Raw genomic sequence first — 18,210 nt, 5'->3', positions numbered from 1 at the left:
TTTTGTTGTGTCCTTTTCTAAAAAACACTTTTCTGAAATAAAATAATTATATGTACAGTGCCCAAACTATGAATAAAAAAAATTCAACATCACTCCAGGGAATAATGGCATACACCTTTAATCCCAACATTCAGGAGACTGAAGCAGGCAGATGTCCTAGTTTAAGGTCAGCCTGGTCTACCTAGTGTGAGTTCCAGGATAGCCAGGGCTACACAGAGAAATCCTGTCTGGAAGAAACAAAATTAAAAATAAAAAAATAATTCAACAGCAAAAGACCAGGGGACACGGACACACACACACACTTTTTAAGTTAATTTTTCCTCTGTTGTACATTCTCATGAGGATCTTACAGCCCACATGTGGAGGTCAAAGGACAATCTGTGGGACTTGGTTCTCTCCGTCCAGCCTGTGGGGTCCAGGGATAAAACCTGAGGCGGCTGGGCACACTACATCCACAGTCAGGAAGCAGAGAGAGATGAGTTGGGCCTCTGTGCTCTCCTTCTTGTTTTTATTTAGCCTGTGGACTAGTCCCACCCACAGTCAGTGTGGGTCTTCCCTCCTCAGCTAACCCAGTTTAGAAACTCCTTCACAGACATGCCTAAAGGTGTCCCCTCAGAGGTTCTACATATCAAGTTGACATCTGGATTTGTGTTATGGGAAACGATGGGCTCCTACTGGGAAGCATTTGGGATCTCTGGTGGTAAGGCCTAGTCGAAGGAAGTATGTTGCCTGGGGCGGGAGGGAGAATTGTTCTCCTAGGCTCTTCCTGTCTCTCTGGTCTGTCTCATCTTAGGCTTAGTGTGACAGGACTAAGCCATCACAGTTAAACCATAAGCCAGACAAGTCGCTCCTTGTTTCTCCTGTATTGTCATTGATGAAAGCTTGACTCGCTCACCAGCCTGCAGTTTGCACACACCCCACCTTCCCAAAGCTCATCCACTGCAGATACCTGCATCCATAGGTATGGGGTTCTGACATGTGTTGCTCCCTAGGCTCAACTCCAAGGCAGCTGCAGGCTCTGTGGCCTGCCCTGTCTCTGTCTGTCATCCCCAAGTCCTTGATACAGGTGTGGTCAACTGTCAGACTCAGTGGGCCAGGCTGGAAGGGAAGTATCAAAAGTAGCTGAAGCCAGCCTTGGGCTAGGGTACATGAGTGTAGCTTTTAGAGGCATGATCACTGACAGCCCTGTTGATCTATGCAGTCTAACCCTGAGGTCCAGCAACACTTCTGCTGGTGTGGAAACCACTGTTGCTCAAGTTCCTTAAAACTCAGAGAGTCTGCATTTTCAGAGGTGGAGAAATGATGCCTAGTTATAGCTTTTCTGAGGTAATTAGGGGGTTGAGACAGTTAAGACTCCCCCTACCCCGTGTGTGTGTTTGTGTGTGTGTGTGTGTATGTGTGTATGTGTGCTTGTGTGCATGTACATGTGACAGATAAGACTGATAGGCATTTGAGATGCTAACTTCCCGAGACCCTACCTTCCTGAGACCCTTGGCTAGACCAGAGTGCAGGTGTGTATAGGGAACCTGCATCACAACTGGCTGTCCTTCCTCCCTGGGCCTCCATTCTCATCCCGCTTGTTCTGTTCTCTGCTTTAGTTCTCATCTTATCAACAGCAGAGGGGATTTTATGTCTTCCTAACAGTTTGGAGCCCACCTGCGTTCTCTCTCTCTCTCTCTCTCTCTCTCTCTCTCTCTTTTTCCTCTTCCTCCTCTTCTTCCTCCTCTTCCTCCTCTTCCTCTTCTTCTTCTCTTCTCCCCTCCCCCCTTTTTTTTGAGACAAGGTCTCAAACATGTAGGCTTGGCTGTCCTGGAATTCACTATGTAGACTACAAATCACAGAGATTCACCTGTCTCTGCCTCCCAAGCATTAGGATCCAAGGCTTGCACTGCTATACCCACTTTAGGTTTCTTTCTTTTCTGTTTTCTTTTATCTGATGGTTAGTTAGTACTTTCTGGTACTATATTAGACAGAAGCACTTTGTTCTTGATTTTATTTTTGAGATAGGATCTCCTTGTTCCTGATTTTAGGGAACAAAATAACCAACCTTTGTGTTTCTTCCACGTTAGTCACTCTCATCTGTTGTGCTGAGGGAATTTACTTACAGTCCTGATTGTGGGACTGTTTATCAAGAAAGAATGTTGGGCAGAGTTGGGAGTGTTGGAGAGAAAGCTCAGCAGTTAAGAGCATATACTGGTTCGAGGCCAGCCTGGTCTACAGAGTGAGCTCCAGGACAGCCAGGACTACACAGAGACACCCCGTCTCAAAAAAAAAAAAAAAAGAAAAACCAAACCAAAAAAAAAAAAAAAAAAAAGAATGAACAAAGAACCTGAATAGACATTTTTTCAGAGCTACAAGAATGAACAACAGGGCAAGAGAACAGTGGCTAAGAGCACTTGTTGCTCTTTCATAGGACCGTATTGGGTGGTGGAAACCACTTGTAACTCCAGTTCCAGAGAATCACCGTCTTCTCAACTCACAGACACCTTTTTTTTTTTTTTTTTTAATGGGCACTAGTGGACAGGCGGTGTTGGCCCACACCTTTAGTCCCAGCACTTTGAGGCCAGCCTGGTCTACAGAGTGAGTTCCAGGACAGCCAGGGCTACTCAGAGAAACCCTGTCTCGAAAAACCAACAAATCAATCAATCAATCAACCAATCAATCGTGGGCTGTAGGTTGGGCATGGGGTGTGCGCCTGTCACCCCAGCACTAGGACTGAGGACAGAGGTTCAGAAGTTCAGGAGAGAGAGAATGCTTGCACTCTGCACTTTCAGGTTCTCTCTCTTTACTCCTTTTATTCTGAGTTCCCAGGCATGGCATGGTGCTACTCTCACAGACACTCAGGAGTGTGTGTGCATGTGTGTGTGTGTGTGTGTGTGCGTGCATGTGGTGCACGTATATCCATCCTGCTGCTCCTAACAGGCCAGAGTTTGACATGGAGTATCTTCCACTATCACTCTTCCTTCTTTTTAGACAGGGCCTTACAGCGTATCCCTGGCTGGCCTGGAACTCACTGCTAGACCAGGTTGCTCTGGAACTCAAAAGATCCACTTGCCTCTGTTCACCACCACACCCTTAATTTCTGCCTTAATTTCTTTTCCCTTTTCTTTTTGGTTTTTGGAGACAAGGTTTCTCCTGGAACTTACTCTGTAGACCAGGCTGGCCTCGAAACTCAGAGAGATCTGCTTGTCTTTGCCTTCTGAACACTGCGATTAAAGACATTCACCAGCACCATCCAGCTCATTTTTAGAGCAGAGTATATCACTGAACCTGGAACTGGTAACCCAGACCTAGCCAGTCTAGTTAGCCAGTTTGTTCCACAGACTTTGTCCTCTGAGCTCAGATTATTCATGGCTCAGCATTTATATGGGGGATAGGGATTTGAACTCTGGTCTTCACTCTTGTAGAACAAGTATTTTATCTATTGAGCCATCTTATGGCTCCTCTTACACTCTTCTCCACCTAATCACATTGGCACTCAAAATTAATCCTCCATCTCACTAGTCATTTGTGGGACTGCATAAGGGTATCTTGGCTCTTGGCTGGGCATTGGTCTGGAGCCCCGAGACTCCAAGGGAGAAACAGCAGATGTTTGGCCACGTCCCCAGAACCCAGGGTCCTGACATGCAGTCTAGTCTCCATGGACCTACATTGTTCAGTCACATAGGCCATTACAGCCCCTCCCAAAGTGCACAGGTAGAGGTTGTGACTACAGGCCTCAGGCCCTAGAGATTTACATACTAATGAAGGCCAGAGGGCAGAGCCAATTAAACATTCTTCCCCAGACCCTCCCCTTTTCTCCCTCCCTATTTAACTCAGGTCTGCCCTGAGTTTCAGGGGGGTACATCCAGATCCATCTACCATCCACCATGAAAATAAACCCTTTTGGAACCAAGGACTTTTTCGTGTGTTTGGGGCCTGCTGTCGCCAAAGCCTCCAGCCTTTGGAACCATATATATATATATATATATATATATATATATATATATATATATACATATACATATACATATACATATACATATACATATACATATACACATATTCTGCTCTCCCCCAAGCCCAGGCCTTGTGTAGCCCCAGACTGGTCTTGAACTGGATATACAATAGAAGCTGCTTTAAACTCCTGACCTTCCTGTCTAAAGCACCTCCCAAGTGCTAAAATACTGGCACATAGGGTCACACACAGCCTTCTTTGTTTCAAAAGTTGTTTTGTTTTTGGGTTTGTTTTTTTTTTTTTGGTTTTGGTTTTTCGAGACAGGGTTTCTCTGTGTAGTCCTGGCTGTCCTGGAACTCACCCTGTAGATCAGGCTGGCCTCGAACTCAGAAATCCGCCTGCCTCTGCCTCCCAAGTGCTGGGATTAAAGGCGGGTGCCACCACCGCCGGCTCAAAAGTTTAAAAATGACATTTCTCATGCCACATCATACTTGTGGAGGTGAGAGAACAACTTGTGGGAATCCATTCTCAGCTTTGAGGGTGGGACCTAGGGATTGAATTAGGTTGTTGGGTTTAGTAGGAAGCTTTCTTACTGCTGAAGCTATCTATCTCTCTGGTACATCTGCTTTGTGAGATAGGTCTTGACCTGTAGCCCAGGCTGACTGTAAACTTTTGGCAACCTTCCTGCCTAGCACTCTAAATTTTTAGATTATAGGCACACCCTACATGCTCAGCAATTTTTATATTTATATATATTTATTTATTATGTGTGCATGTGTGTATATGTGTGTACATGCATATGTATGTATGTATGCATGAGTGCATGTGTGTGTGTACACTAAGGTAAAGTCAAAGGACAACTTGCAGCAATTTCTTTTCTCTTTCCATAATGGAACAAGGGTCTCAGGAATAAAATGCTGGTCATTAGGCTTGTTAGCAAGCACATTTACCTGCTGAGCTGTTCTTCAGGTCCACTATATCTATTTAAAATGCTATATGTAATGAATGTTTTGCCTGTGTGGATGTATGTGTCCTCAAAGTGTCTGGGGTTCTGGTGTCTGATCCCCAGAACCTGTAGTTACAGATGGTTGTGAGCCAACACATGGGTGCTGGGAAGTGAACTCTGGTCCTCTGCAACAAGTGCTCTAAACCACTGAGCTATCTCTCCAGGCCCCAATATATGTATATTAGTTTTTGGAGAAAGGGTTTTTCTGTGTAGCCCTGGCTGTCCTGGAACTTCATAGACCAGACTGGCCTTGAACTCAAAGATCTCCTGCCTCTGCCTCCTAAATTCTGGGATTAAAGGTGTGCAAACCAGCCACTCCCACCCCAACGTAATTTTGTAGTTTCACTATCTGGTCTATATAGCAAGCTCCAGGAACCTGTTTCAAAATGAAACAAAAGTAAAAAGATGGGGCTAGGGAGACAGCTCAGTAACTAGATCTCTCGCCATGCAGGAAAGAGGAATGAGAGTTCAGATCCCTCAAACCCATGTGAAAACCAAGTGGACCTGCAGGCTTGCTGGTAATTCTAGCTATTGAAAAATGGAGACAGGAGATCCTGAGAACAGGCTGAGGACTAGCCTTATCAGTGAGCTCTGGGTTTGATTGAGAGACCCTCCCTCCTCGAATAAGGTAGGAAGTGTGGTTCAAAAGACTTCCAACATTAACCTATGGCCTCTACATGTGTGCCCCCACACACTGAGACATGTTCCCAGATACATGCACACACCATATACATAGAATGGGAAGTTAAAGAAATAGGGGTAGGGGAACACAAGTCATGGGAAATCCCACTGCCCATAACCCTGCCCCTCCAAAGTGCCGGAGGATGCTCATGTGTAGTTGCAGTGAAGTGACAAAACAGCTTTGCAGATCCTCTTCTGTTTTTTTTTTTTTGTTTTGCTTTTGTTTTTGTTTTTGGAGACAAGGTTTCTCTGTGTAGCCCTGGCCATCCTGAAACTCACTCTGTAGACCAGGCTGGCCTCGAACACAGAAATCCGCCTGCCTCCGCCTCCCAAGTGCTGGAATTAAAGGCATGTGCCATCACTGCCCGGCAGCTTATGAAGATTTAAATGCGATTGTTCTGGAGTCTGACCACAGGTTTGGGGTTGCTGAGTCTTGGAGAAGGGTTTAACTGTTTAAGAATCTGCAAAACTGCCAGGTGGTGATGGCGCATGCCTTTAATCCCAGCACTTGGGAGGCGGAGGCAGGCGGATTTCTGTGTTCGAGGCCAGCCTGGTCTACAGAGTGAGTTCCAGGATAGCCAGGGCTATATATAGAAATCCTGTCTCGAAAAACCACAAAATAAATAAATAAATAAATAAATAAATAAATAAATAAATAAATAAATAAATCTGCATAAGCACCCTCTATGCAGAGGTGAGCAGTATGGTTCTGATCCGGAGCTGTTGTAACTGGAAACAAGACACAGCACACACTAATAATAAGACCCACAAGTCCTTCACTGAGACGTTAAACAAGTCATGTTACAGCAACCAGGCTGAATGCTCCCCAGCAAGGAAAAACAAGCTTGGAGCATGTGACTCCCTGGGTGAAAGTCAAGAGCTTGACTGGACAGCTACATCACCCAATTCCCAAAGTTTGCAGACAGACAACTGCCTTCAGATGTCACAGGTTGGGCTGGAGAACATGTTGTTAGTGACTTCCAGGGTTAAGGAGGAGGAGGGGAAAATGAGGATGGCCCCTACCCTTTCCACCTTTCCACTTCCCCTTCTTGGGCCGTCATAGTCCACCTGGTAGTAACACACATCTACTGGTATTTAAGACTCAGAACTGTATGACCCCAATTTGTCTTAGGGTTTGTATTGCTGTGAAGAGACACCATGATCACAGCAACTCTTGTAAAGGACAACATTTAGTTGGGTTACAGTTTTTTGTTTGTTTTGTTTGGTTGTTTGGTTGCTTTTGGTTTTGTTTTTTGGTTTTTCGAGACAGGGTTTCTCTGTGTAGCCCTGGCTGTCCTGGAACTCATTCTGTAGACCAGGCTGGCCTCGAACTCAGAAATCCTCCTGCCTCTGCCTCCCAAGTGCTGGGATTAAAGGCGTGTGCCACCTAGCGCCCGGCGGGTTACAGTATTTTAATTGGGAAAATTAGTTTATAGTTTCAGAGGTTTAGTCTATTATCATCATGGTGGGAAGCATGGTGTGGGCAAGCAGACATAGTGCTGAAGGCGTTGAGAGTTTTACATCTGGATTGCTGGGCAGCAGGAGGAGAATGTCACACTAGGTGTGGCTTGCATGCAAATTTGAAACCTCAAGCCCACTCACAGTGACACACATCTGTCTAACAAAGCCCCACTTCCTCCAACAAGCCCAAACCTCCTAATAGTGCCACTCTCTATGAGTCTCTAGGGGCCATTTTTTTAAGCCTCATTCCACTCCCAAGCGCCCATAGGCTTGTAGCCATATCATAATGTAGAAATTCATTTAGGCCAATTTCAAAAGTCCTCATAGTCTACAGCAGTCTCAAACTCATTCAAAAGTCTAAAGTTCAAAGTCTCTTCTGAGACTCATGTCAATCTCTTAACTGTAATCCCCTATAAAATCAAAATGAAAAAGCAGATCACATACTTCTAACATGCAATGGCACAGGATATACATTACCATTCCAAAGGGAAGGAAGAGGAGCGTAGTGAGGGAATACGGGACCAAAGCAAGACCAAAATCCAGCAAACGCCAACCTCTGCAGCTCCATGTCTGATGTCAAAGCACTCTTCAGATATCCAGCTCTCAGCTTTGTTGACTGTGACACACATCTTTCTTTCAGGCTGGTTCCACTCCTTGGTAGCAACTTTCATCAGCAAGCATCCCGTGACTCTGGCATCTCCAACATCTTGGAGTCTCAAAGGCAATCCAGGCTTCACCTTCACAGCTTCACACAATGACCTCCTGTCTAGGCCCTGCAGGGACATTCCTGCCACACACCTTTAGTGGTTCCCTTAGTTGTGGGGAGAGATTTCATAACTCCTTTCTTCTCTCCTTGATGCTAATGCCAAAACCACATGGCGAAGCTGCCAAGTTATGCTGCTTGAAGGGGCTGGAACTATGGCCCCTTCGTTCGACTGTGTCTTCATAGCTTTCTGTTTTCAACGGTCTCATTCAATTCCTAAAGCTTGGCTGTCCTGGAATTCCCTCTGTAGACCACACTGGTCTCAAACTCAGAGATCCTCTGCCTCTGCCTCTGCCTCGCCTCTGTTTCTCTGCCTTTCCTCTGCGCCCCGCCCCCTCTGCTTTCTCTGCCTCTCCTCTACCCTCTTTGCCTTTCTTTCCTCCTCTCCTCTGCCCCTCTGCCTCTGCAGTGCTGGGATTAAAGGTGTACAATAGCACACCCAACTTTTCTTTAGTCCTTTTCACAAGTTGGAAGCTTAGCTGGGTGGGGTCTTTCCAGGAGGTCACCACTCCCTTCCCTCCACTTAAAATCAGGCTTCTCTTCAATCTGTTTGTCTCCTTGAACTTGGGATTTGACTCCAACTCAGTTCCTGGTACCCCTTTTCTCTTCCATCTGTACATTTTGTATTTCCTTGCTCAGCTTGCCCCGTTTCATCATAGACCTGTCTAAGAGTAAATACTAACAACAGGACAGTTGGTAACTAGGCTGTTTTGAGATTTACTCTGCCAGGAGGTGGCAGCACACACCTTTAGTCCCTAGGAAGCAGAGGCAGGCAGATCTCTTTGGGTCTGAGGCCAGCCATAGCCACTCTTATAAACTATTTAAATGGGGCTTGGCTTACAATCTCAGAGGTTTAATCCATCATCATGGTGGGAAGCATGACAGCCCACAGGCAGACATGGTGCTGGAGAAGAACTGCAAGTTCTACATCCAAATGACCAGGCATTGGGAAGAAAAAGTCACACTAGCCCTGGCTTGAGTATTTGAGACATCAAACCCCACCCCACAGTGACATACTTCCTCCAACAAAGCTGTATCTACTCTAACAAGGCCACACCTCCTAAGAGTGCCACTTCCTATTAGCCTGTGAGAGACATTTTCTTTCAAACCACCACACAATTCAACTTCAATTTATTTTCTGTAACTTAAATTTCAGGCCCCTGTATGTGTTAGGTAAGTGTTTTAAACAACCATGCTGGCCGGGCAGTGGTGGCGCACGCCTTTAATCCCAGCACTTGGGAGGCAGAGGCAGGAGGATCTCTGAGTTTGAGAGTTCGAGGCTAGCCTGGTCTACAGAGTGAGTTCCAGGACAGCCAGGGCTACACACAGAGGAAACCCTGTCTCGGAAAAAACAAAAAACAAAAAAACAAACAAAATAAATAAATAAATAAATAAACAAACAAACAACCATTCTATGCCCCTAACCCTGCATTTAAGAAATTTAAGAAAAAAAATTAGTGTGTGTGTGTGTGTGTGTGTGAAGAATGTTTCCTGATATGTAGGCATATCAGTGTTTTTGTAGTTGTTGTTTTTGAGACAATGTCTCTTTATGTTGTCTTTGTTTACATGGTGCTGGGAAGGAAGTTCAAGCTAGGTAAGTACTTCCAACTAAGTCATGTCCCCAATCCATGGTGTCTTAGATTGTCCTACAGGAAACCTCAAGCAGGAGGGTATACTCAAAATAGCTTCAGGAAGTCCCTGAAATGGACAAGATTCACTAGGTCCTTCTCTCCAAAGTAAGCAATAAAGACTGACTTTCAGACAGGCCAAACTACAAAGAAGACCCTGAGACCAGACTAGTTTCCTTGAAGATGCATAAACTAGCTACCTGGAAGAGGTTTAGACCAACCAACACACTTGGAAAGGGTACTCTTAAAATTGTTGAGATGCCTGTAGGCTGCTCAGTGTGTTCACAGTGAGACTGTGAGCAGTTAACCATGGGGTCTTGGTGATGCAAACTGTCTTTGAGTCTTTCTGCTCCTGTAAGTAAGCCCTAAGTCACCCCAATAAAACTCATTGGTTAGCTGGGCAGTGGTGGTGCACGCCTTTAATCCCAGCACTTTTGGATTTCTGAGTTCGAGGCCAGCCTGGTCTACAGAGTGAGTTCCAGGACAGCCAGGGCTACACAGAAAAACCCTGTCTCGAAAAACCAAAAAACAAACAAACAAAAAAAACCCAAAAAACAAAAAAAACACCTCATTGGTTCATTAGTTAGACTTCCGTGGTATCCATACTTTGATCTGTCTTAAATTCTCTATCTTGAGTGAACAGATGTGTGTGGTGTCTCCCTAGAAAAAGTCTTGTCACACAACACATGGCAACACAGTTTCTATTAGTTGAATAATGACACTCTCTGTGAACTCTAATCCTCAACAGTTAAACACGGCCCAGAAACTCAGGCACAACCCAAGACCTTGCCACCTAAGGTGTCACATCTTCATTGACCTGACTTTGGGCTAGTCTTCTTGTCCTACACCAAGGAGCTGTGTGTTGAGGTTTGATCCTTTGCTATGTATTATCACGCTAAATACTGCCCCCCCCCCCCAAGGCCTGGCTGCTCCCAAGGATGAGAGAGTCTGCATGTAGACCCAAGTGACCACACCCCCTAAGTTATCCCTGATTGGTGGGTAAAAATGCCTATAGACTATATCTGGGCAGAACTGAGACAGGCAGGGCTTGGCTTGGAGTCAGACAAGAGCCATGAGGGAGGGAGTAGAAGGCAGAGAAAGGAGGAAGCTGCCAGGTGAATCATGAAATCATGGCCACGAGGGCTGGCTAAGTGGATTTAAGAGCTGCCCAGATGGAGTGTGATTGAGCATAGCTTGGGGTTATAGATGGGGAAATAGATTATAATAGCATAGAGGGTAAACGTCTGCCCGGCTCTAGTGCTGATTAGGCTTATAATAAATATAAAGGTCCTGTCTTTTATCCAGGAACTGAATTGTAACAAGCCAAGTAGAAGCCCCAGATTGAGATGAACTATTTCTACAACAGATGTGTTCCATTGGCAATGGGGTGCTGGCCACTGGTCTAGGTGTTGGTGGGGTGCTGTCCCACTTCTGGTGCTGCCCCCAAGGGCCTGGTCTCAGCTACCAGTGAGACACAGACTGAGCCACTCATATTCCCTTATTTGTTCCAGCCTAAGCTGTTGTGTGTGTTGTAACCTCAGAGGATGCGAAGAAGGTATAGAGAGAGTTTGCTTACAGTGCTAGGCCCCAGAGTCCAGCACTGGTCTGGGCCTCTGGCCCTGTGCACTTCCTGTGTCAGTGTTTCTATTTTAGGCTACTTGCTCCTCCCTAGGGATTCTCTTCGAGCCTGTGGGAAACCCAGGAAGGCAAGCACTATATCTATTTTCCTTGTTTCAGTCCTCTGGTTTCCTACTGTGCATGTAGGGGGTTGGGAGATGCAGCACATGCCAGCATGCCCCAAATACAGCTCATCCCTCCCCTCTATATGCCTCTGATTGGCAGGGCAAACCCTATTGCTTCATAATCCCAAAGAGTAGAACCCTGCAGTTTCCAAGAGTACCCAAGAGGCAGCAAGAGCAGAGGAAGTGGGGCTGGAAAAGAAACGCCCGTATGAGGGCAACCTGAGACAGTAGTCACTGCTGTGGGAACAGTAGTAAGAGAATGACATTTGACTCCTGTCCCACCAGAGCTGGTATGCTTCCAGCTAAGGAGGCCGAAGAGCAGGGTGAAGCCCTAGCATGCGGTTGCTTGCTCACTGATGCTTTCTCTGAGCCTCATTTTTATCATCTGTACGCAGCAGAAAGTTGGCTGAGATTAAAGTTCTCCTATGAGTGAAAGTAGGTGCTCAGTCAAATAAATAGTTAACACTAGGTACTTAGAAAGGAACATGGATAGATGAACAGACCCTGACATGATTGACAGAACAGGTAAGCATAGACAGTACAGTGCCTGCCAAATTCACATTTCACAAAAGATGGTCTTGTGTGCTGGGGAGACAGCTCAGTGAGTGAAGTACCTGCTTGTGCTAGCTTAGGTTTGTATGCCCAATGTCCTTATAAAAGCCAGGCACTGTGACATCCATATGCAACCCCAGCACTGGGCAGGTGGAGATGGTGGCCCATGCCTTTAATCCTAGCACTACAAAGGCAGAGGCCGGAAGATCTCTGTTAATCCTAGGCCAACCTAGCCTATGTAATTCTAGGCTAGTTAGGATTACATGTGAGACCCTGTCTCAAACAAAACAGAACAATAGTAATAAAGATAATATTAATAGTAAAAATAGCCTGGTGGTGGGTGGTGGTGGTGGCGGCGGCACAAGCTTTAATCTCAGCATTTGGAAGGCAGGAGGATGGCCAACCTGGTCTACAGAGCCAGTTCTAGGACAGCAAACGCTGAACTCAAAAACCCTGTCTCAAAAAAAAAAAAAAAAAAAGAAAGAAAGAAAGAAAGAAAGAAAGAAAGAAAAGAAAAGAAAAAGAAAGAAACAAAGAAAATATCCCCTAGGCCTCACAGCCTTTGAGCACCTCAGGGCTGCCACATCTGCCTTTCTTCGTCAGGCCCTTTCTAGTCTAGGGAGCTCAACCTGAACCCAGGTGGAAGGAGCCACTGAGACAGTTAGGTGCGGCCTGACTTTGGAAGGAGGGTCACATTCCTGAGATTCCTCCTCTGCGACCCAGCCCCGCAAGGTCTAGGGCCAGATGGTCTTGAGACACATCCGGTGCTGTGTCTGAACTCCCAGCACCACCTGGAGGCAAGAAGAGAACTCCCAGGAACTTTGCCCTGCAGTTTACTGGAAAGAGTAGTCTAGGGCTTCAACCCAGCAAGCAGTGCAAGCAGACATTCCATGGTTGTTTGTCGAGCGCTTTTATCTTCCTTCAGCAGGTACCCGGATGATGAGCAGATGGACCTTAATACTTCAGGAATGGTGGTGCCAGGAGGAGAGGCAGTCTGCTTTACTGGAACAGGGACTCTTTCAAGCTAGGTGGGTGCTGAGCAACTGGGCAGTGGCCATTCTAGAAGTATAGGGAAGTGTTGGGCAGTGGCGGCGCACGCCTTTAATCCCAGGACTAGGGAGGCAGAGGCAGGCGGATCTCTGTGAGTTGGAGGCTAGCTTGGTCAACAGAGTGAGTTCGAGGACAGTCAGGGCTACAGAGAAACTTTATCTAGAAAAATGACAGGCTGCATATGGAAGGATTGGCTGCCAGAAAGAAGGAATCCAAAGAGGCTCTGTGCATCTGGTTGACTCTCCTGTGCCTATGGAACCTGCCGTGGGAAGCAGGATAGAAAGATGGGAAATTATGGGATGTAGGAAGGGAGAGAGCCCCTCACCTGGGAATCCAGTTGAACCCTGTGGCCAGCAGGGAACCAAAACTTTCAGAGAAATGAGCAACATCCACAACTAACAGCAGCACGCCATTAGGTAGAACCCCCATCCTTTCCCTAAGCAGTTTTCGGGAATCTTAAGCAAGGGTGTTGACTTTGTAATGGAAATACCCTACTTTCCTGCATTCCCTTTAACCTACAGATGTGTCTATTTAGATTAGTCTATACCTATATCATCTATCTATCTATCTATCTATCTATCTATCTATCTATCTGTGAGATTTTTTAAAAATATATCTTAAATTATTGGGTTTTTTTGGGGGGGAGGGGATGTTGACACAGAATTTCTCTGTGTAGCTCTGGCTATTCTGGAACTTATTCTATAAATCAAGGTGGCCTCAAACTCAGAGATTCAATCTGCCTTCCTCGGTCTCCTAAGTACACACTTGGCCATTTTTATTTATTTTTGAGACAGGGCCTCACTGTATAGCTTTGGCTGGCCAAGAACTCACTCTATATACCAAGCTTTTCGCATAGATACCCTGCTTATGATTTCAGAGTGCTAGGATTAAAGATGTATACTGTCATCCCCGGCTGAAGATATACTTTTATTATTTTAATCATGTGTCTGTGTGTTTCTGTGTGTATGTGCACATGAATGAAGGTGCCTGCTGAAGCTCGAAGCACTGGGTACATACAGCTAGAAGCTGGACTTACATGCAGTTGTGAGACCTGACATGGGTGGGTGCTGACTTGGGTCCTCTACAAGGTGGTATATGCTCTTAACCTCTGAGCCATCTCTTAGCTCCTGATCTGGAATTTTGTTTGTTTCTTGCTTGTTTTTTAAATTTATCAACTGTAATCTTGTTAGGTGCCCTCCAGGAACCACCCTGTAGTCTCCTTTAGTTCTTAGTGGCTCTTGGAAGATAATTAATTTCCTAGACCTTCTCCTAAATTCTTTATATATAAGCATTGCAGAGACAATAAAGTATGGCTTTAATGGACGCCCACACAGCTCTTAGGTGTGTCCTTCTTACTTTCTAAGATCCTTTCTCTTAACCCTTCTGCTTAAAAGGTTATTTTAAAATATCTTCAATGAATCCTGACTCTGCTTCACACTGGCTCATTCTGAAATCCTTTTTGATGTTAAAGCCAAGGATCTAGCTTTATCTCTAATTGGAGTCCCTAAAAGCTTCAGGGACATTCCCCAGGTAACTGCAAGTGACAACATGGAGCTCTGTTTCTGTCCCTGTCACTTGTTATCTGGACACCTGAGTCCTCAACCAACAGCAGGGCAGAACTGCTGGCTCTGGGTACACAGTGCACAGGGAACAAAAAGACATGGCGGCAGGAAGGTGTTAAGGACAGGAAAGAGGTCCAAGATATACAATCCTACAAACATGCTAGCTGCCCCCAGAGAGTTGCCAGGGAAAAGAATTTCTACACTAAAAAAGCCCAATCTTTGCCTACCTGGGCGGGCATTCAGCATCAGGTTCTTCTGTCAAGGGCTGGAGCACCTGGAATGAGTGGAGCCTGCTATCCAGTTAGGGAATCTGGGGGCAGGGGCAGCTCCTGGAACCCCTGGGCCCTAGGGTCCCTTGGTTTCCAGACCCGCCCTCTTTAACTGCCATCCTTCGGAATCTACCCTGCCCCAAAGCTCTGGGCTCAGTTAAAGGGCCAGAGGTTTCTCTGCCCCTGTTGCAGGCCATAGCGTTCCCACTACAGGCTGCTCCTCAGCCCTTGCACAGCACGTTCTCTTTGAGTTGCATGGTTTACTGTTGCTAAGGAAATAGTCTTCACTAGGCAACAGAATGAGGATTCCCTAAAATCTTAAGTCCTGTAGCAGGTGATGGGTTTTAATTTCAGCTCTGCCATAACTAGACTCCCTAGCTCTATGCCTGTTCGTTTGGGATGTTCCCTTCCTTGAAAAGTCAAACACTTTGCTTTTTACATTCTACTGGTTCTTTGTGAATTTCGTTCACAGCATGCATCCCACTCCCACTCATCTCCCCCTCTGCTTGTACCCACTCTCCACTCTTGAAACCTACCCCTCAACAGAGAAAACAAAACCCTCGGTGTCCAAGCTTTTTTTTGTTTTTGTTTTTTTCAAGAACTGTAGCCCTGGCTGTCCTGAAACTCACTCTGTAGACCAGGCTGGCCTCTAACTCAGAAATCTGCCTGCCTCTGCCTCCCAAGGCCTGGGATTAAAGGCATGCGCCACCACTGCACACCTTGTTGTTCAAGCTTTAGTGTGTCACATATACCCTTTCGTCCACACTTCTTTGCTTGCATACGTTCATTGCAAAGACTTGTTGGTCTAGTAAGAGGCCTCTGGCTTCTGCTACTCTGTGAATGTTGGAACCTCACTGGGACTCCTCTCGCTATCCTGTTGTTGCCCTGTCTCAGGGAGATCACTGATGGGGTAGATGTTGGGGTGGGGCAACTCAAAGCCCTGGACTTGGGCCTGAGAGGTATCTGAGCTGGTCAGGTCTCCCACTCTCACACTCTAGGGGCTGGCTCACCAGCAAGCCTTGACCAGGGCCAGCTCTACCTGCTGCCCAGGCAAGCTGCAGGGCCCACTCTCATGAGTATTGCAGCTAGTGAGCACATGGCCACTTCTCCCAGTCTCAGGACCCCAGCTCTCCCACCTGCACAGGTGTTGAGGGACAAGGGAGGGGAAGAAGTCATCTGTCCTCCCTTGTGTGCACTACCACACACGACAAGAGGCAGGGCCTGCTCTCCAGAGTGCTGCAGCAGGTGAGGGGCGGGGCCAGTTCTCCTAGGCTCTCAAGACAGGATTGGGATCAACTCTCCCACCCACTGACGGTGGCAAGGGACAAACACTTTCTCATCACTTATTCATCCACCTACCCACCTGCTTCCTTCCCACTCACCTGCAGGAGTCCCTAAAAGTGTGATTGCATGCTGGATAATAAACCTTGAGGTGGGAATGAACTTTGTCTGTCTGGATCAAACTTCAGAAGTCTGATGCCAGGGAGTTTATTGTAAGCATACTGAAACAGTTACAATTTGGAAAAAAAGTTTCTGGGAACAATCATTCCAATTCCGGGTGCACAATAAAGCACCCCTGCATGTTTAACAGCCCTGGTTTCCCAAGTGCTTATTTGTGAGTACAAGGACCTGGTGCACTTTGCATCCATCCACTCACCTACCTATATACACCCATCTATTCCTCTGTCTGTTCAGATAACCGCTGGACATCTACCCATCCTTCCATCTGGGCTCCCATTCATCCACCTATCTTTTCATCTATACACATATCCGCCCATCTGTCCAGCTACCTACTACATACCCATTCACACAATCATGTGTGGAATATCCATCCATCCATCTTCTCACCCATCTGTATAGAGAATGACCCAATCCACATGTTATCTAGGCGCCCACCATCTATCTAGAAACCCATTCGTCTACTCACCCACCATCCATCCAACAAGCATTACCATGTGCTCTGGAAGTTAGGAGTGCATACTCTGTCCTCGGCGATCCCAGACTTCAGTGGTTACATCCAAGCTGTTGGGCTTCAGGGAGCTTTTCACCCTCTCTGTGCCATTTTCCTCATTGTGAAAGGGGGTAATAAAGACACATGTTTCACCTGTGGCTTGTTATGAACATGCAAAAGATAATAAATGTAGCAAACTGTGCTAGTCAGACCTTCTGGTTGCCATGAAGACCTGAGAGAAACAATAGACAGGGGAGAGATTTGTCACCTGTCTTGTTTCTGGGCCCTTTGGGAGGTATAGCACCATGGTGGCGGGAGCCTTGGCCAAGATTACTCATCTCATGACAAGCAGGAAGCAGAGGAAGTTGGTGTCCTTTCATTCCATCGGGCTCTTGTCCTGTGCCCAGGTACCCCCACATTCACAGTAGGTCTTCCTCACCTAATTCAATTCATTCTGGAAATGCCCTCACAGAAACAAGCCAGAATGTGCCTTACTTCTCTCCCCAGGTGGTCCTCAGTTCAGTCAAATTAACAGTCACACCAGGCATGATACCAGCACAGGCCTTGAATTCTAGCACTCTGGAGGCAGAGGCAGGCAAATCTCAGTGAGTTCAAGGCCAGCCTGGTCTGCAAAGCAAGTTCTAGGACAGCCAGGGGTACACAGAGAAACCCTGTCTTGTAAAACAAAACAACATAAAAAGATGGTTCAGTGGGTAAAGGTGCTTGCTGTCACACCTAAAGACCTGAGTTCTATTCCTGGGACCACATGGTAGGTCCTCTGACTTCCACACACATATGGCATTTGAGTCCCCCTTTCCCAACAAAATAAATAAGCATGATTACAATTTTTAGAAAAGATTAACTCAGTACTGATAAATTAAATTCTATTCAGTATTTAACAGATGTCACCCCTCCAGTTTCTTCTTGCCAACTGCCAAGGACGCCGTGTAAGGATTCTGACCTACTTCAGCAGGCCCAGGGAACACCATGCCAGGACCTGTAATAAAAGAAGATCCTACTGGGCAGCAGGAGCTGGCAGCTGTGGAGCTGCAGCTGCAACTATCCCGTGTCTGGGGATCCAGATGGCAAACCCAAGTGGGTGTTGGCTGCTGCAAGTTTTCCAAGGATGGCAGCCTGGTGGATGGAACTGGAAAAATAGGAAGATGCTTGGCTGACAGGAGACCTTTGAGTGGGAGTGGAGAGGAACTTTCTAGAATTGCTAGGGGACTAAGGAGAGGGACCAGCAGTTAGGAACACATGCTGCTCTTATAGAAGAACTGGCTTAATTCCCAGGGCCCACATTTCAGGTTGGAAACAACATGTCACTCCAGTTCAGGGAATCCATCATCCTCTTCTGATCCCATGGCTCTTTCATACATGCGGTGCATATAAACCCATGGAGGTACACACATAAGCACATAGAAATAATACATACATAAACCTTGAAAAAAATTGCTCCCCAAAGCATTTAACCAGTTCATCCCTGGTCAAAACCTAGTTTGAACCACCATTCCCTAACATCTCCTCTCTTCTGTGGTCTCCATTCTTACCCAGCAAAGCAGAGATGCTGACGGTGATGCTGATGGTGATGCTGATGGAGGTGATGCT

This window comes from Grammomys surdaster, unplaced genomic scaffold, assembly GCF_004785775.1.
Source record: "Grammomys surdaster isolate TR1022 unplaced genomic scaffold, NIH_TR_1.0 126133, whole genome shotgun sequence".
Lineage (NCBI taxonomy): Eukaryota > Metazoa > Chordata > Mammalia > Rodentia > Muridae > Grammomys > Grammomys surdaster.
This window is presented reverse-complemented; position numbering follows the sequence as displayed.